Source organism: Camellia sinensis, chromosome 10 (assembly GCF_055761805.1).
Source record: "Camellia sinensis isolate YWXY chromosome 10, ASM5576180v1, whole genome shotgun sequence".
NCBI classification, from domain to species: Eukaryota; Viridiplantae; Streptophyta; class Magnoliopsida; order Ericales; family Theaceae; genus Camellia; species Camellia sinensis.
The window spans coordinates 73420510-73438228 of NC_138970.1; the positions used below are offsets into that span (position 1 = coordinate 73420510).

General features: G+C 35.0%; 1 long non-coding RNA gene across 2 annotated transcripts; it reads left to right on the forward strand.

Moving 5' to 3' along the window:
* Positions 1 to 10835: 10835 nt before the first annotated feature.
* On the forward strand, positions 10836 to 14365 carry LOC114268046 (uncharacterized). 2 transcript variants are annotated; one of them, XR_014342186.1, is made up of 3 exons: positions 10836 to 11164; positions 11267 to 11502; positions 13287 to 14365. It is a non-coding gene; the product is annotated as an uncharacterized LOC114268046 (long non-coding RNA). The 2 variants fall into 2 exon arrangements; XR_014342187.1 differs by having other exon boundaries at positions 10857 to 11143.
* Positions 14366 to 17719: the final 3354 nt, after the last annotated feature.

A 17719-nucleotide genomic window follows, 5' to 3' on the forward strand; every position in this document is an offset into this window, starting at 1 on the left:
TCTTCCTCTCACCATGGTCTCTTTCTCTCAAACCTATATTTCTATTTTTCATCCAAACCCACCATATAACTTAAAAGTGTATTTAAAACCAAGATTTCTTTCTTTCTCAAACTCAAATTTCTCTCTTTCTCAAACCCAATGTCGCATACCATGCCCATCATTACGTCATCGACAATATAGATCACGATATGAGTTTCAAAGCTCTCAATCTGGGTATTGGAAACCATGATTTGGCTCTCAAAGCTTGATTAAGATCGAATTATGCAAAATTGAGGCTGTTAATTAGAATCTCTTAACTTTACTTGCTTGTCAAACTATATATTTTATGTATGTTTAATGTCAATCAGGTTGTACATAGTCGGAGCATAAAATGAGCAAAAATATAGAATTTGGAGAGAAAAGAGCTTCCCGCACGTGAGGAGGCCCATTCCCACACGTGCGGCCTTTACCTCACAGCCAAAAGGCCTACAGCTTCCCGCACGTGCGTTGACTTTTCCCGTATATGCTGTCGTACCTCAGAAAATGGGTCTGATGTTTTAAACCTGTTTGAAAGACAGCAGAGGTATAAAAAGGCAAGAAAGTGGCTGGATTAGGGTTCGAATATTTTTCCAAGGAGAGAGAGGCCAGGGTTTGGAGGAAAGGATTATCAAGCTTTCAATCCAACTTCCATGGGGTCTTCTATCTCTTTCCACTTCTCTATGAGTGGCTAGGCTCTTCTTTCTAAGGTTTTGATGAAACCCTAGCCATATAAAAGGGATTTTTCATAGGTTTTAATTGTGAAACGGTTTGAACACATGTATGGATATTTTAGAAGTTTATAATAATTGTTCTTTTCATCTCTTCAAGTATTTTACTCTTTGTGATTATTTAATGCTTTCCATACTTTAGTTTTCTTTGTGTTTATGTTCAAAGTACAAGACGAGTCATGCTACGAGAGACGGGTCATGTTACTACTGTAGTTTAGAGCAAACACCTCGTGCTACTCGAGATGACTCGTGCTTATACGTTGAATGCAACAACTCTCTTGATCAATATTTCAAACTTGTAGTTGTGAAATATTGGGTATTTCAAACCGGATTGCAATTGATAGCCGATATTTAATCTCGTTTATATGGTTAGTGGTGAATTTTTTGCCCTAGGATTTTTTCCAAAAAAATCAATCTCTCAAACCCTACGTTTAATTGTCAATTTAATTTCTCAATTTCATTTAATTCCTTTTTAGTCATAAAATCTCTTAATCTTTTTAATCAAGATTAATTTAGGAATTTAGCAATTAAATTAGTCTAATTTCACAATTGTCCCTGTGGATCGATACCTGGACTTGCCGTTATTCTAAAAGAATTTCGTATAATTTAGTGTTTATATTTGGTGTGTGTAATGACCCATTAATCATGATCTGGGTTTTGAAGATGATGATCGAAGATCTAGAACACACGATCTGGGTATTTGAGATCTACAACTAACGATCTAGGTTTTAAAGATGACAATCATTGCTTTCTCAATTGGATTTCTCACAATTGGAGTTCAACCTGAGGTGTGACAATTAGAGTTCAATGAGTGTGTGAATTGTGTCACATCCCAAACTCGGGTATGACCGGCCGTGGCCCACAGGGCCTTAACCCAAGGCACACTTAAGCCTAAACACGAATCCATAATCACATTGAACAACTAAACAATAGTCCAATAATAAATAACCAAAACTTAATCTAGACATGCCACAATTATAAACGGCAAAATCAACCGTAATCAAAACCATCTAAACTTATGCAATATAAACAGTTCACATATCAAAATAATCCTAAATAAATCCCAATAAAAATAAAAAATAAATATGCACAAACTTGACATAACACTCTAAAATAAAATGAATGTCCTAGAGGTCTATGCAATCGAGTCCCCGCTACGCCATAAGTCCAGTCTGAGTCCTTCTAACACCTGGAAATGGTAAACATCTAAGTCAGTTGATAACTCAGTGAGTAGCGACATGGATAGTATATACAGTTTTGAAAACAGTGTTCAATTTAAAAATAAGATATATATCACAGAAACTAGATTGACATACAGTTTGGTAAAGACAATATGTTTCAAAAAGAAGGTTCCACGGTTCAACAGTTAAAATACTCATGTCTCTCAAGAACATGATAAATGACATGTTCCACTTAAAACAGATAACAACATGAACACTAATAATTTTCTGGGTATTAAGAAAATAACAAGTAATATGCCACACAGTTCTCAAGGCTATAAACCTCGTTGGATCCAATACCGAACTAAGAGTCATCCTCAGGGTGGCAACTTGGGCCTTTTCTCTAAGACGATCCGTGTAACAACCCCAGTCCGTAATTAACTAATAATCCATAATTAAGGATGTTAATTAAGTAGTTAAGAAAGCTATGTGTTTATTATGTATTTTGTATGTTGTTTGGGCCTTCAATCTGCTACTTGTAGTAATATCTATCATGATTTATGCTTTGATATGAAATGATTTATGCTTTGATATGAATTTGATAGCCTAAATGGTCTCAGAAACTGAAATTGAGCACATGGATTGACTAATTAGAATTTTTGGAACCATCTGAGAAGTTTTGTTAAAAACTGATTCAGTTTAGTAAAATCGCATGTGATTAAATTAAGCCTTAATTGGAACTATTTTTGAATAATTGAATTTTGTGCTAACCTTGACTAATTAAGGTTACTTGTGTTCGATTTAAATGATGCATGATTGGTACATAATATAATCCTATTAATGATTCAAGATGTGATTAAGTGTATGATGTGCTAAGACATTTTGTGGTGTTGAGTGTAGGGGATTAAAACCCTTGTGTGTGTGTGTTGGAATTTTGCATGTGTGTGCACATGTATTGTGCTCAAAGTGAGGTGTGTGTTGTGTTTATTCAGCTGAGTGAGGGAGTGTTGTATCATTCCTTTGCTCATGTGGCCCTTTGTATAGAGAGAGAGAGAGAGAGAGAGAGAGAGAGCTCAAAAGTTTGAAGAAGAAAAAGAAAACTAAGACGATTCAACTCACATTTATGAAATTAAAGCTTTGGGTAAGAATTCTATGACTAATTTATATTGTAAACCCTCCATGCATTTTGAGTTCATCAAGTTATTGAGCTAATTTCATGATATTTGTAAGGAAATGGGTCTTTGATCAAGATAATGACTTGCATGTAAGTTCTTGGAGATTAACTTTTGGTTTCATCATTTTGAGTTTGAGTTTTGAAGGCCTTGCATGCATGTGAGTTTAAATCATGTACATTGTTTCAGAAATTCATGAGTTTCTCGATCACCATTTACATGTTATGAAAAACCATGAAAAGAGTTAAAATATTGCATGAAGGAATTTTGATTCAAATCTTTTAAGAATTGATGCGTTTTTTAATAAAAGATGTTTTAAGGGTCTTGTATTGAAGTTTTCTAAAGCTATTTTATATGTTTGGTCAAACCATGCAAGACCCCAAGGTTTGAAGGTGGTTTGGAAGCCATTTTTGTTACGGTTGGTGCCCAGAAATTTACAGTTGGCACGAGCAAAGAAGTGGTGGCTTGAGCCAACATTACGAGCTCTCAGAATTTTTAACTCTGCAGAAGCTGGCTCGAGCGAGCTTTGTTTTTGCCTTCTGCTGGCTCTAGCCAAGAAAAGCTGGCTTTAGCCACCAACTTGTTTTCAACATGTTTTCAAAAGATGTTTTAAGTACATATCTTCACTCTCATCTCTTTATGGGCATTCTTAGGCATGATTTATGAGCCGTTAAAGATTAATAAGCTAAGAAACAACATAAGTAAGTGAATTAGAAAATATGTGTTGAATCCGAGTATATGGGCAATATGAACAAGTTATGTAGCATGGAATGAATAAGAAATTAAAGTGAGAAAGCTAAGCCATGTATGGTCACATGAATGAGTAATAATGAGACATGTTTTGTGCTATGTACATTTATGTTTATAGGTCAAGACTCAAAGACTGACCAACCATTTCTGGAAGCCCACTGTGAGTAACATTTCTGTAAAAATATGTTGATATGAATTATGTTCCAAATGAGTTATGATATGTTATGATTTCTGAAATGATATTGTTTACGTGAACGAATGTCCCATGTTTGAAATCTATTATGGCATCCATAGATAGTCCTAAGTCATGGGGGACGGCATGTAAATGTGGGTTCATGACATAAATGTGAATATGAGATCTCGTTAGCTACTTCATTATGGTGATATGTGTTTAATCGGTATCCGGAACCGATTACTCTAGTTAGAAGACGATATGTAATATGTTCTATGAGATGTACCATTATGTTATGTTCTGATATGAATGACTGTGTTATGATTTGTTTTACGAATATGATATATTTGAAATTCGTTCACTAACCCCTTTACTTTAGTGTTATTCACTGGGCTCTAACTCACTATTTTTATATATATATTTATAGGTGAGCGTTTCTGGAGGGCAAGTGTAGGAGGGTTTTTATCGAGCCACTGTTTTGAAGCCTACCAAGTGTTTTGGATGCCTTCGAGTTGGGGCTAGGCCTGGAAGGCCGTTAGCAAGCTTTCGGCTATGTTATACATTTTTGACTCGTACATATGTTTTTTTTGTATAAGATATTGTGTTATATGTTATGTAATGTAAGTGGGTAAATTAACGCTTTTGCATGTGATTATTTGTTCATATAGACACACAGCTCGTTGGACTATTGGTGTTTTGTTTATTGCTTCCGCAAGCCCCGATTATTTTGATTATACAGGAAGGCCTTGGCCGGTTACGATGCTAAACCTATAGGGGCGGGTTTGGGTCGTGACAATCCGATTGAAGGTCACCTAGCTTAACCTAGGTCTTTTCCTTATAATCGTTGAGCACTAGAGTCATCACGGCCCAACCCGGATCTATTCTCTAGTGGCCAGAGTCACCACACACAGTGAAATAATTTCCCTGGACTAAATACACATATGGTCCCAATAATCAATACACATCAGTTTCGCAAAACATGGTAGTTCATCATTATATACATGAGACCAAAACAAATAATTTACAGTATGCCAAGTTCACACATATTTCAGAAATAATTTGATTCCATTGATAATATAATAATTTATCAAAACAGTTTAGTCATGAAACAACAATTTAATTTTCCAACAGTTAAGGGTATGGGAACATTTATAAAAATATGTAGCATGAAACTACTCACCTGAGAACGAAATAATATAATCCTCGAATAGAGTATGAAAGTCCAACTAGTGCCCTGAACCAAGTATAAAAACTACACGTCATTACTAATTTAAAAATACTAAAGAATAAGAACTAAGTAACCCCAAACTAAAGCGCACTAACACGGCTCAATCCAGCTCACTGTTACTCTTAAATATTACCTAAGCTCATGTTCTTCAAGGTTTAAAATTACCCAAGACATGGGTTTAGATCAAAACTTAATTAAAAGTAACTTTAAGATAAAATAGAATTTTAAACTAGCTTTCCCAATCTATTCGCTAACTTTGAAAATTACAAAACCCACTCTACGCTGTTCAAAAAATTTCAAAACCCTCCAGATATTAACTAATATATCTTAAGTTTCAAACCCAATTGGTTTTACTTGATTTGCTTATCAAAATAATTATCTACAATTAATTATACTTAAACAGGTTGTTTTCTACAGCACTTTAAAGAAATTAATGGTTCTCTTAGTATACATGAGTGTAGACACCCCATTTTTGACCGTCCTCAAGACTTAGACGTCACCGTTCGAACACTCGGTGATCATCCTTGTTCGTGTTCATTTTGAGTTCCCGGAGGCCTCGGCCACGTACCTTGCCTCAGGATCTCTTAACTTGCCTGTTCTGTGCTTGGTTTTGCACCAGGGACTTGTGTTTTATGCTTCTGAGGGTAGGAAGAGGCTTGTTAGCCACCCCTGAAACCCATCGACAGTGGCATGAAGCCACCGGCCATTCTTTTTTTCTTACTGACCAAATGTTTGGTCGATCGGCACTTATCTGAGGTTTATCGGCATTTTGTGTGGTTAACTGACCATGCATTTGGTCGGTGGTCTCTTTTTTTGGCCGGTACCACTTTTTTGCCTTTTTCAGGCATTATACATGCCAGCTGTGCCAGTTGGAGTGCACGGACTTGTCCTCCATACGTGTATGGAGGAATTTGCACCCTTTGCACCCTTTTGGTCTAGCTTCTTGGGGAAGCTTGGACCTTTGTCCTAGCTTCCTCAAGAAGCTTGAACACCTATCTCAGCTTCCTAAGGAAGCCTTGGCCCCTTTGCCTTAGCTTCTTTAGGAAGCCTTGACCCATTTTGTTATCTTCTCTTGGAAGCTTAACACTTTGCCTTGTCTATTTAAGGAGACCTTCCTCCTCCTTTGAAGGGGTTCAGCAAAACCAGGCCTAATTACATATATCTCTGATATGTATCACGCTCTCTCTCTATATCTCCCTCTCTCTCTTGATTTGTGTGTGTTTGAGGGCCTGAAAGTGTAGTTTGCTCTTAGTTTTGCACTAGAACACATAGTATTACACCATACTTCAACTTTGGAGGTGTTGAGGGTTTGTTCTTCAAGTTTTGAGCTGGTTTTGATCAGAAGAAGGTAGCTGCACTTGCTGTTCTTGAAGTGTTCTTCAAGAGTAACACTTTTGCTTTATTTTTCCCAATCTTGCACTAGTCTTTAACCTATCTTGCATATTGATTTAAGCTTTGTGTATAACTGAAAAAAGCCTTGTATTTGCATGCTTAAGATACTTCATTAAGGTCACTTTGGTGTTGGGGGTCGACCTCCCCCTCTTAGGCCTCGTTTGGCCCTTTTGTACCTTCTTTGTTGAGCTTTGAATCCTTTTGTGGATTGGCCTTCCCACCACTGAAATCCAGAGGATTTTCAGTGGTGAAGAAGGGGTCTTGAAGTCTTGCATAGGGGAGGGACACTCCTCTCCCTTTGTCTCTCTTTTGTTTGCATTTTTGGCTCATAAAGATAGCATGTATGCTCAGTTGCTTTTGGCTTCATTTCAGAGATTTTTGGGTGTTATTTGGTCATATTATATCTCTATTTTTGGTCGGATTAATGGCCCCTTACATGCTTAATATACTTGCTTTGTATTCCCTTATTTTGCTTAGAAGTGCATCATGCATTTAGCCTACCATGCTCTCATGTTTTTGCCTAACTTTGTGAAGCTTTTGGTCATGTTTCATCATGCTTGAGGTCTGTTAGGTATTGATTTGGTCATACATTTCATGCTATTCTAGCATGTTGGCATCGGGTGTGTGAGTCATTAGCATGCACTACCTTGGCTATTTCAGTGATTTGGAATCACTTATTATGTCATTTCAGTCCATGTTTTGTGCTTACATGCTTACATTTGTTCTCCTTTCAATGCCTTGAAGAGATGTGGTCTCATGCTCCATGTTTAGGCTTTTATGCATGCCTATGTGTTTGAGTCATTTGAGCTGCCATAACAGTGGGTTTTGGGACTTGTTTTGGTGCATCGTAACTCTGTTTTTGGTTGCATAGTCCATACCATGTTTGTTTGGGATAGGTGTTGGGCAATGCTCTCTTTTGTGGCCTTGAATGCCTTCTATTTCGCACCCATTCCCTAGCATGTTTTGACATCATTCTTCGCATGCTTTTCAGAGTTTAACATGAGCGTTTAACGTCCATGTATATCGCCTTCAAGTATGCCTAGAGTTGTCCCCTTCCATACTTAAATGATGAACCTTGTTTTGTGCATATTTGCATGCATAATTAGTGCTCTTTTGCACCATCTTTGGCCACTGTTTTGGGGCATGGCTGAGGCCTCCCATTTCAGTTTAAGACCACCCTTGTACATAATTGCATACTTGGCATGATGTATGTTGCGTTACATTAGTTGCATGCTTGCATTATATCTTGTTTGCATTTTTGCATATTGCTTAGCTAATGGCATCACATGACCTTGTTGCATACTTGGCATACTAATGTGACATTAGATTAGCTTGCATGTCTTGGTAGTATTGCATTGTATTAGGCTAGCATGCTCATATTGCATTGCATTAAGTTGCATCATTTTGCATTGTATATGACATACATGCATTGCATTAGGTTTGGTTTGGGGTGTCAAACCAAATCTAAGGAATGGGATGCGTTCGTACTTAAAGTGATGTAACGCGCCTCACTCATCGATCGCCGATGCCCTTGATCTCAACATGATAGGTTGTTGGCATTCATGTGTTTTGTTGCATGCATTTACATCGAATGGCAAACTTGGCCTCTTAGGCCATCATGCATCGAAATGCGCAATTGATGGCCCAAGGGTCGAGGGCCACACTCCCTTGAGTCCATAGCATGATTGGGAGAGTGGCCATGCACACATTTGCTTGAAAATTCCATGCCATACACTGCTTGCCCTCTGCTGCTGTCAACTGCAGGATTCTGCATGATTAAATGGCCGACCGGCCATCTCTAATGCCGATCGACCATCAGTGTCCAGCAGATGACACAAGCTTAGGCCGATAATCCCATTCCCATGGCCGGTGGCCTTTTGTTCTGGTCGGTGGCACTCCACAACACTCAAAAGGAAGCTCAAAGCAGTTCTGGAAACTTTCATAATTTTTCAGAGGAGCAAAGCAGTGTAAACAGAGGCAATAGTGGCATGGTATGGGTTTCTGAGCAAGGCGAGTCAAGCATGCATCATCCACGCATTCCGAGGCAGGGCTGTGACCACCTTCCTTCTGCATTTAATTCGTTAATTAATTAGAAGTTCTGTAATATTTAATTTAGTAGTATTCATTTGGTTGTGTAATATTTATTCGGACCCGCCGAGTGAGGGCAATTGTGTAATACGTGTGCGTGAGTATGTGTATGTCTTCCAACTCCACGTCTTTCTTCCCTTTTTATTTACTAGCTTTCAATAGTTAGTATTAGGGCATATTTAAATTAGCATACCTTATGCTTTGCATGCGTGCATCCATCCATCTGTATTACATGCACTGGGATCGGTGCATCATGCTAACTGCATTGTATTTTTAATTCCAAGTTGAATACGTGTTAGCTGTGGCATCATCATATGTCATTCTTAGATTAGCCGAGCCTATTCTAGTTGCATTCTGTATGTGTTGCATTAGCCATCTTAACATGAACTAGGATCATGCATTTGATTACTAACTAGTTTCTGTTTTGGCTTGGAGTACTAGGTAAGCTCTTATGCTTTAGCATCTTGCATGCGTGTGAGTGTTGCCATATTAGCATGCTTACCATGAGGCTACATGCTTATGTAATATAACCGTCTGAGTGCCTGTGGGTGAAGGTTGGGTTATCTGAATTGGAATAATGCATTGACTATGAGTTTTAAGCCCACTTGGAAGTGGCAAAACCATATTTTCTAAGCCCACTTGACGGTGGCAAAATCCATGTCTTAGCCTACTTACGGGTAGCATCATCAAACCATTTTCAAACAAACAAACATGAAATGTTTCGTTCCAATTCAGGCTACCCAGTCTATACTTGTTTGCTGTGCGTAAAACATAGTAAATCTAGGCTAATAACCGGAATAAGAACACATAACGTTTTCAAAACTAGATATCATGGTTAGTAGAGGCCGATCTCCGGATCGGGTGAGCGGGGATGCTCATAGCTGACCTTCCCCAATCGTACCCAAGTTTCCGAGTCGAGGCAACTTTGGTAATGACGGACACATGGGCTTAGGCAATGAGTCAGGGTTTCATAAATTCCCCCAAAATAAATATTTAGGTGGCGACTCTGTATCTGGCAAAGCAGTCCATCTTTGGCACTTCTTTTCTAAAAAATCTATTTTCTCAAAACGATTTGCCGGATTTGGACTCTTTGGTTCAGATTTAGAACCGTGACAATTTGAGAGTCCGAACTGTAGTGAGCCTAGATGAACAGAACGAGACATCCTCCCGGGGCGTTCGGGGACGTCTACAATGAGCAATCGACGCAAGGCAAAAAATGTAAGAAACTAGACTCGTAACCAGTTCTAATGACGCTAATTGGAAAATTTTCGAATTTATACCCAAAGAGAACATCACTCCCGAATTTACTGTTTTAAATCAGTTTTCTAGACAGATTTGAACGCATCAGTTTATATGGATTTTGACTCCCAAAAATTATGAAAAATTTCAGATATGCAATTCAATATGTAATTAATCTACTGTAAAAATTTTAATTCAAAATTCATTCGTTTGATATGGTTTCTTGATTTTTAAAGTTTGTGATTCTGTACAGAATTTTTGGATTAAAAATTACACCATTCTTTATACACAAAATACTATCCCAATCAGCCAAATATTTCATAGTCATGCCCAACATATATATCTACTTCACCAATTTGATCCATCAACTACGCAACAACACACAAGATGTAGAAAAAGATAGTAAAGGAATTAAAAAATAAGGGATTTACCTTGCCAATGGCCACTACAAAACTTAACAATTTTCAGCACTTTTCACCTAATGACCTAGACAACTCTCTCCCTCTCTTTACCTCTCACGGCTGCTCTGAAAGTTGTGGGAAACAATAACATAAGAATTGAGATTTTGTTATCCTTTATATATATACATGTATATATATATATATATATAACAAAAATGTTCTAATTTATTATCTATTTATATTTTTTTAATTTCTATCTCTATTAAAATATAAAAATTATTAGATTAAAATATACTTACTAATTTGACACATAAATTTATTTATTTATTTAAATAATAAATCTTGTCTGTAAATTAAAAATTTTCACTATAAATTTGTTTCAAGTTTAAAAATTAATTAAAAGACCTCTAAATATTTAATTTACACTTTAAAATTCACTATCAAAATATTTGAAATTATAATATTATTATTATTTAATTATTAACTTGATTTGTATCCTGGGATTCTCACAAATTGAATATCATAGTTCTCTTTGGCCAAATCTCGAACTTTCTATTTTTTGTAATTGATTTGTTTTAGATTACGATATGGGTTTTCCGAGCTCTTGATTTGGGTATTAGAGATCACGATCTAGCTTTCAAAGCTCATGATTTGGGTTTCAGAGATGACAATCGGAGTTCTAGAACGCATAATCTGGGTATCAGAGATCTAGAATACATAATCTAGGTTTCAGATATGCCAATCTTTTCTCACGATTGGAGTTGAATTGGAGGCTTGACAATCGGAGTTCAACCGGTGTGACAATCGAATCATATAGTTCTCTCTCAGATCTAAAACTTCCTTTCTTTTGTTTTCATTTATTAAATTGTTGTTGATTTTTCCTAGATTATGATATGGGTTTCAAAATTCCCGATCTAGGTATTAGAGGTCATGATCTGGCTTTCAAATCTATCGATTTGGGTTTTGGAGATGACAATCAGAGCTTTAGAACGCACAATCTGCGTATCAGAGATCTACAATGCCAATCTGAGTTTCAAAGATGATGACCTTTTCTCTCTCATTCGGATTTCTCATGATCGAAGTTCAACTTGAGGTGTAACAATCTGAGTTCAACCAGTGTGATGATTGAAGCTCGCAGTTCTCTCTCTATCAAGGTTTGTCCAGATCTCAAATTTCCTAATTTTTGTTATTTTGTTGATTTATTCTTTTTTTTCTTTCTTTCATTCATTTTTTTTTTTTTCTTCTTGAAAATGGTTGAACTTTGGTGATATCGGTTTGGGGGTTTGCCTACGAGAGGTGAGAGCATCTCCAACGGTAGTAGGCATTTTACCTATCTAAATATTACTATAGAGTATATATTTTATTTTGCCTATCAACTGTTTTATCTTTTTACTCCAACCATGCTCTTTATTTTAGCTATTAATCTAAATACTATTAATTTTATAGAATGCCACGTCAACAACAAAGATGGAGGGAAATGATCCTAATGATTGAATACATTTTGCCTAGCGTTGAAGGCTAGCTACATGTAGCTAGTGAATATGAGTTGAGCCAAAATGCCTAATCATATGCCTAGTGCGTTGGAATTGAAAAAAGTGAATCACACTAGGCATTTTAACTAACAAGTATTATATGCCTAGTACATTGGAGATGCTCTGAAGGGATGGTGAAAATACAATAATGCGGCAGATTTGGCAAAACTAAGGTAGCGTTTGATAGAGTTATTTAAATATGATTTGAGAATAAAATTATATTATGAGTTTGTGAGTTTTAAAATTATGATTTGGGTGTGAAAAATTTGTTTGATTATGAGTTTTGAATTGAATTTTGAAGGGAGTTTTGAGTTTTTAAAATTAAAAAATTTATTTAATTTAAAAACTTACAACTCATAACCAATTAAAAAATTCAAAATTCTATTTAAAACTCATATAAAATTTAAAAAATTCTAAAAATATTTTTTATTTATAATATAAAAATAACATGTGAAAAAAAAAATACAAATATTATTCCGGTCAATTGGTCAGACATCTGAGAGGATGACTGGCTGGGCTAACCAAATTTTCCTGCCTAGAAAGCAGTTTTCAAAAGTGAGTGTGGAATTATAATTTAAAAATTCAAAATAAACACTACACTTAAATCAACAGGTAAAAGTATATTTAGAACGCATACCCAAACACGACCTAAAATTTGGCAGCTATGCCACTGGAGATCACTTTTTTTCTCCAACCTACAATATTAGGTCAATCGTACACTTACATTTTTATAAATAATAACTCTTATTTTGAAAGTTGTATGGATGAGATAGCTCTTAATCTCTGATTAACTGACAAACATGGACATAAAATTCAACTATGAAATTTGAGAGGGAGAATTACTTAACAATTAGATAGGTAAAGAGAAAATATACAAACATTGCACCCCTATAGTTTTTTAGTCACACCCCACTATAGAAGACTTGCATCTCTCATATTTTTGTAATTTTTTTTTTTTTATCCCATTGTTAAATAATTCCCCCAATTTCAGGAAGGTAGAACAAAAAGTTATCTTAATCAAATCCTCCACTTGAATGGTATTATTTAACAATCATTTGATGTTAATATAGTTTAAACTTGATAGTACCAATATTAATGCTTCGAGCCTACATAAATGATGAACTTCATTTATTTTATTGCTCCATTAAGTTATTTACACTTCTAGAAAATTTTCTTATCAATTTTTTTTTTCTCTCTCTTCTATTTGGCATATCTTTACATAATTGCATATATAAAACCTACAACAACAACAAATAAAACACATAGGAGCTTTGAATTCTCAATTAAGCTTAAGAGGAAATAGAGATTAAATCCCAAACAATATAGAATGATAATTTAAACATTCAAATTTCCTAAGCTTCTCTTATTTTTTTGAATTGCTAACTATAATTCTTATTCTATTGCAGGCCCTCAAGCTTAATATGAAAGAACTGCCAGTTTCAACGTAGCCAACTCCATGAATCAGTAACATAGGTTCTAAGTGATGTGGAAAATGACAAATGGAAAGAACCCATGTTATTGATTTAGGTAGGTTAGCTAAGTAAATATAGGTTACAATCAAATATGGCTTACCATTCATAGGAGCATAAAATTAAAATCTTCTAATTTTTGAAAATACCAGCCCAAACTCGTCTTATTTATTTAAATATCTAAGTATAATTCTTATTCTAGTGCAAGCTCACAAGCCTAATATGAAGAACTTGCAAGGATGAAAATAACAACTGCAAGCTTCAATATAAACAACCACCTGAATCAATAACATAGATTCTAACTGATGTTGAATATGAAAATGGACTCTATTTAAGTAGAGTTCATTTATCATTACCAATCTATGGAGTGCATTGTCATTTTTTACATCAGTTGGAACCTATGTTAATTTGTCATTTTCAACATTAGTCAGAACCTATGTTATTGATTTAGGTAGTTTGGCTACATCGAAGCTTGTAATTCATATTTTCATGTTTGCAAGTTCCATCATATTAGGCTTGCAAGCTAGCACTAGAATAAGAATAATAATTAGAAATTCAAATAAATTAGATGAGTTTGGACTGATATTTTTAAAAAGTAGAAGACTTTAATTTTATGTTCATGTGAGTAGTAAGCCATATTTTATTGAAACCATATTTACTTAGCTAACCTACCTAAATCAACAACATGGGTTCTAAGTGATGGAATTGGCTACATTGAAACTTGATCATGTGCTTGGGATTTGTGCAAGGGCTAGATAGAGCTCTCTTGCATTTGCAACCGATGGCCTCTTTTGTTTATAGGTCGAGTGCCTTTATTTTGTAAGGATTAATCACTTTTACTTGATAAAAGCCTAAAGATATTCTCTTTCGTTGTTCAATATTTTATCTTGAATTTCATATTGTATATTCACTTCACCTAGACATTGAATATATGATGTATGTAATGAACAAACCTCGTGTACGGGGTGATATTCATATAAACGAATAAAAGAGGGATATTTTGGTTATCTTTATCATTATTCCTTTTATTATTTGATTTTATTTGTTTAGATTTGGATCTTGAAAATTCAGAGTGTGACACTATTAAACTTGCCATGATGTGGAAAAATTGGCCTAGTTCTTGAGGTATTCTTTCTCCTATGTACACTCTCTCCATATCATCACTTATCATTGTTAAGTCACCATTATCCTAAACATTTAAGTATATAAGGCTATTTAGCACATTTTCTTACATGCAATTCATCTTGCACGTAGAGATCTAAACATCTATATATGAAGACAAGAAAGAATGTAAATATGGATGAAATGTAAATGAGGAGACTTAAATTCAAAACCTCTCCCAACCTGAATATTGATACCATGTAGAAATATAAAGTAGATATAAAATGGAAGAACAATGAAGAGAGGCATATAGCAGTTTAACGTGGTTTGGCCGTAATGGCCTTACATCCACAAAAGAATGTCAATAGCACTATTTACATAATACAATGATATTTATAGATCGATAGAGGTAGAGATATCCTAATCTCTTGATCTTCAAAAATAAAATAAATGCTATCTCTAACAACTATTGGCAATCAATGGGGTTAGCCCATTGACTAACTACATTTCATTTGGAAATTAGTAATTCGAATATTTACACTTACGTGTAGATCTTATTCCTTTTGCATTTGTTTGATGTTTTTCTTTCCCATTTTGAGAGAATCTTAGTATTAATTATATATTGGATGTGATTTTTATTATGATTAAATTTTATGATTATTAATTTTATGGTGCTTGAAAAGTCATTCAAAAACTTTATTAAAAACAACCATGTTAGCAGATGAGTGTGGGCCCAATATGTTGATGTGATTATTTTTTAATAAATTATTGAAATGGAAAATGTTTGAGAGCTCGAAACTTGCCCTCCTTAATGCTCAAAACGACGTCATTTTGGGCATTAGGTTTTTTTTTTTTTTTTTTTCCTGCCATTTTCGACCATTTCCGAGCTCAAACGCAGGCGGAAGAGGGAGAGAGGGAGAGAGAGAGAGAGGGAGAGGGAGGGAGAGAAGAGAGAAGAGGGAATGGAGACACACACACACAGAGGCCCCTGCATTCCGGCCGATCGTCCGATCGTCGAGCTCCGCCGATCGTCGCAGCTCTGCCGATTTCGTCGCAGCTCCGCCCGGCCGCCGTCGTCGTCGCCTCCGCGTCTGCCTTCTTCCTCTGCCTCTGCCTTCTTCCCTTCTTCTTCTCTTCTTCTTTCTTTCTTCTTCTCTTCTTCTCTTCCTCCGCGTCTGCTTCTTCTTCTCTGAAAAAAAAAAAAAAAAAAAAATTCAAAAAACGTTGAAACGACGTCGTTTTTATTTTCGGGGGATTAGGGGGATGCTCTTTCGAGTTACGTAGCACGGCTCTTATTGAAATATGTTTTTGAAAAAGGTTAAATACAGTTATTTTAAAATAAAATAAACATAGATGCAATTTTTTTTTTTTTTTACAACTTTTGAAATAATCATTTTTTGCTTTGATAATTTGATTTAACACTTAAAATTAAATGTATTAAGTGATAATCAATTGAGTCCGTTTGATAATCACAATTGATATCATTTAAAAATTTAAATACCTCTTAAAATGTAGGTTAAAACTTAATAAAATTGTAAGTCATTTGAAACTTATTTAATTTTAACTAAATGTATAAATACTAATAATAAATATTGATGTACACTATTATAAACTCACTACCACTACTATTACTACTGCCACCGCCACAACCACCACCACCACTACCACTACCACCTCCATTACCATTGTTATTATTTCCATAAGCACTACTATCATTTTACTATCACTACCATCCTACCGCTACTACCGCAACCACAATCAACTCTACCATGCCACTAACCCTACCATCAACAATACCACAACCACCACCATTACCACCATTATCACAATATAAAAATTAAAATATACAATTTAAAAATAACAAATTTTTAAATTTAATGTTATATATATATCAAATAACTTGTTTCTAGTTCCAGAAACTTTTTATCAAACAAATTTTTAACTTAAAAAATTTAATATTCAGCCTTTAATATCTAATTTTCAACTTTATCAAATACTATCCTAATATCATATTATTTATTTTTATTTTTTTTGGAAAGTTGAGACGCATACATATATATATATAAATAAGAGTCATACGAAAAGATGGTTAGAAAACAATATCCAAGGATACTACTTTTGCTACCAAATGTGTCAAATGTACAAACTGTCTAGGCACTTTAGTTATACGTCTATATTATTATTAAGGCCTTATTTGGGAACAAGTTTTTTTTAGTAATTTTTTGATTTTTTGATTAAAATATGATATATAAAAAAATTAATATGTTTGGGATGACTTTTTGATTTTTTATGAAAAGATGTGCAAAAAGTAGAGAAAAGAGAATATTTAACTTTTTGTTATAGGTTGTTAGCTTCTTGATTTTTAGAGTGACTTTGTGTTTTTTTGCTAAAAAAGCCACTTGCCAAACGAGGCCTAAGTGAAGGTCTAAATTGGTTTAGTAAAACATTCTTCTCCTCATGCCATGTGGCAGCTTTATATATATTAAAATAAAAAAAATATATTATACACAATGTAAGCAAGTTTTGAACTCAAGATCTTTTCATTAAGAACATACTTATCACTTAAGTAACATATGTATTATGATATTAAATTCTTTAGTATTTGTTTTTATTATTAGTTATCTGAATTGCACACCCATCGCGTGTGCCACTCTTTAGTACATAATCAAAAGATCTGCCAAGTTCACATATCTCCAAAATAACATAACCAACATCCCATTCCCAAGACTTTCTTTCACTTAGTCATTGAACAAGTAAAAGGCTATTTGTAAGGATTGTTGCAATTTTGACGTTGTTGGTGTAGGAGCAGAGTAAAAATAAATCTAAAGTTAGCAAACAGAGTACATCCAAGCCCATCTTTGATGGGCCAGGTTCGTTTAAAGCCCACTGAATCCGGAATCATTGCCAAACAGATACAAGAATAGTGGGAAAAGCGTGTCGAGTTAAGGATACCTAGGTCGTGCGTCTAAACCGGGCATATTGGGTAAGTCGGCAGAACTACATTAGGTGGATCCAAGTTGTCCCTTTCTAAAGAGTATAGTAAAAGGATAAGTCCTGTGAAATTGATGATGGAGGGGGGGGGCTAAGCTACAAAGAAACAATATCAAGGAGCATAACTCTATAAAATGAGGAAAAAGGTGCGAGACAGAGGCATGTTCTAAAAATATACACTGTAAGAAATCTGAAAACTACTCTTTGATGAGAAACTGACTTGCCTGTTGGAGTGCTAATTTTGGCACCACCAACCGGAGCTTTTCTTCTGTTTCAGG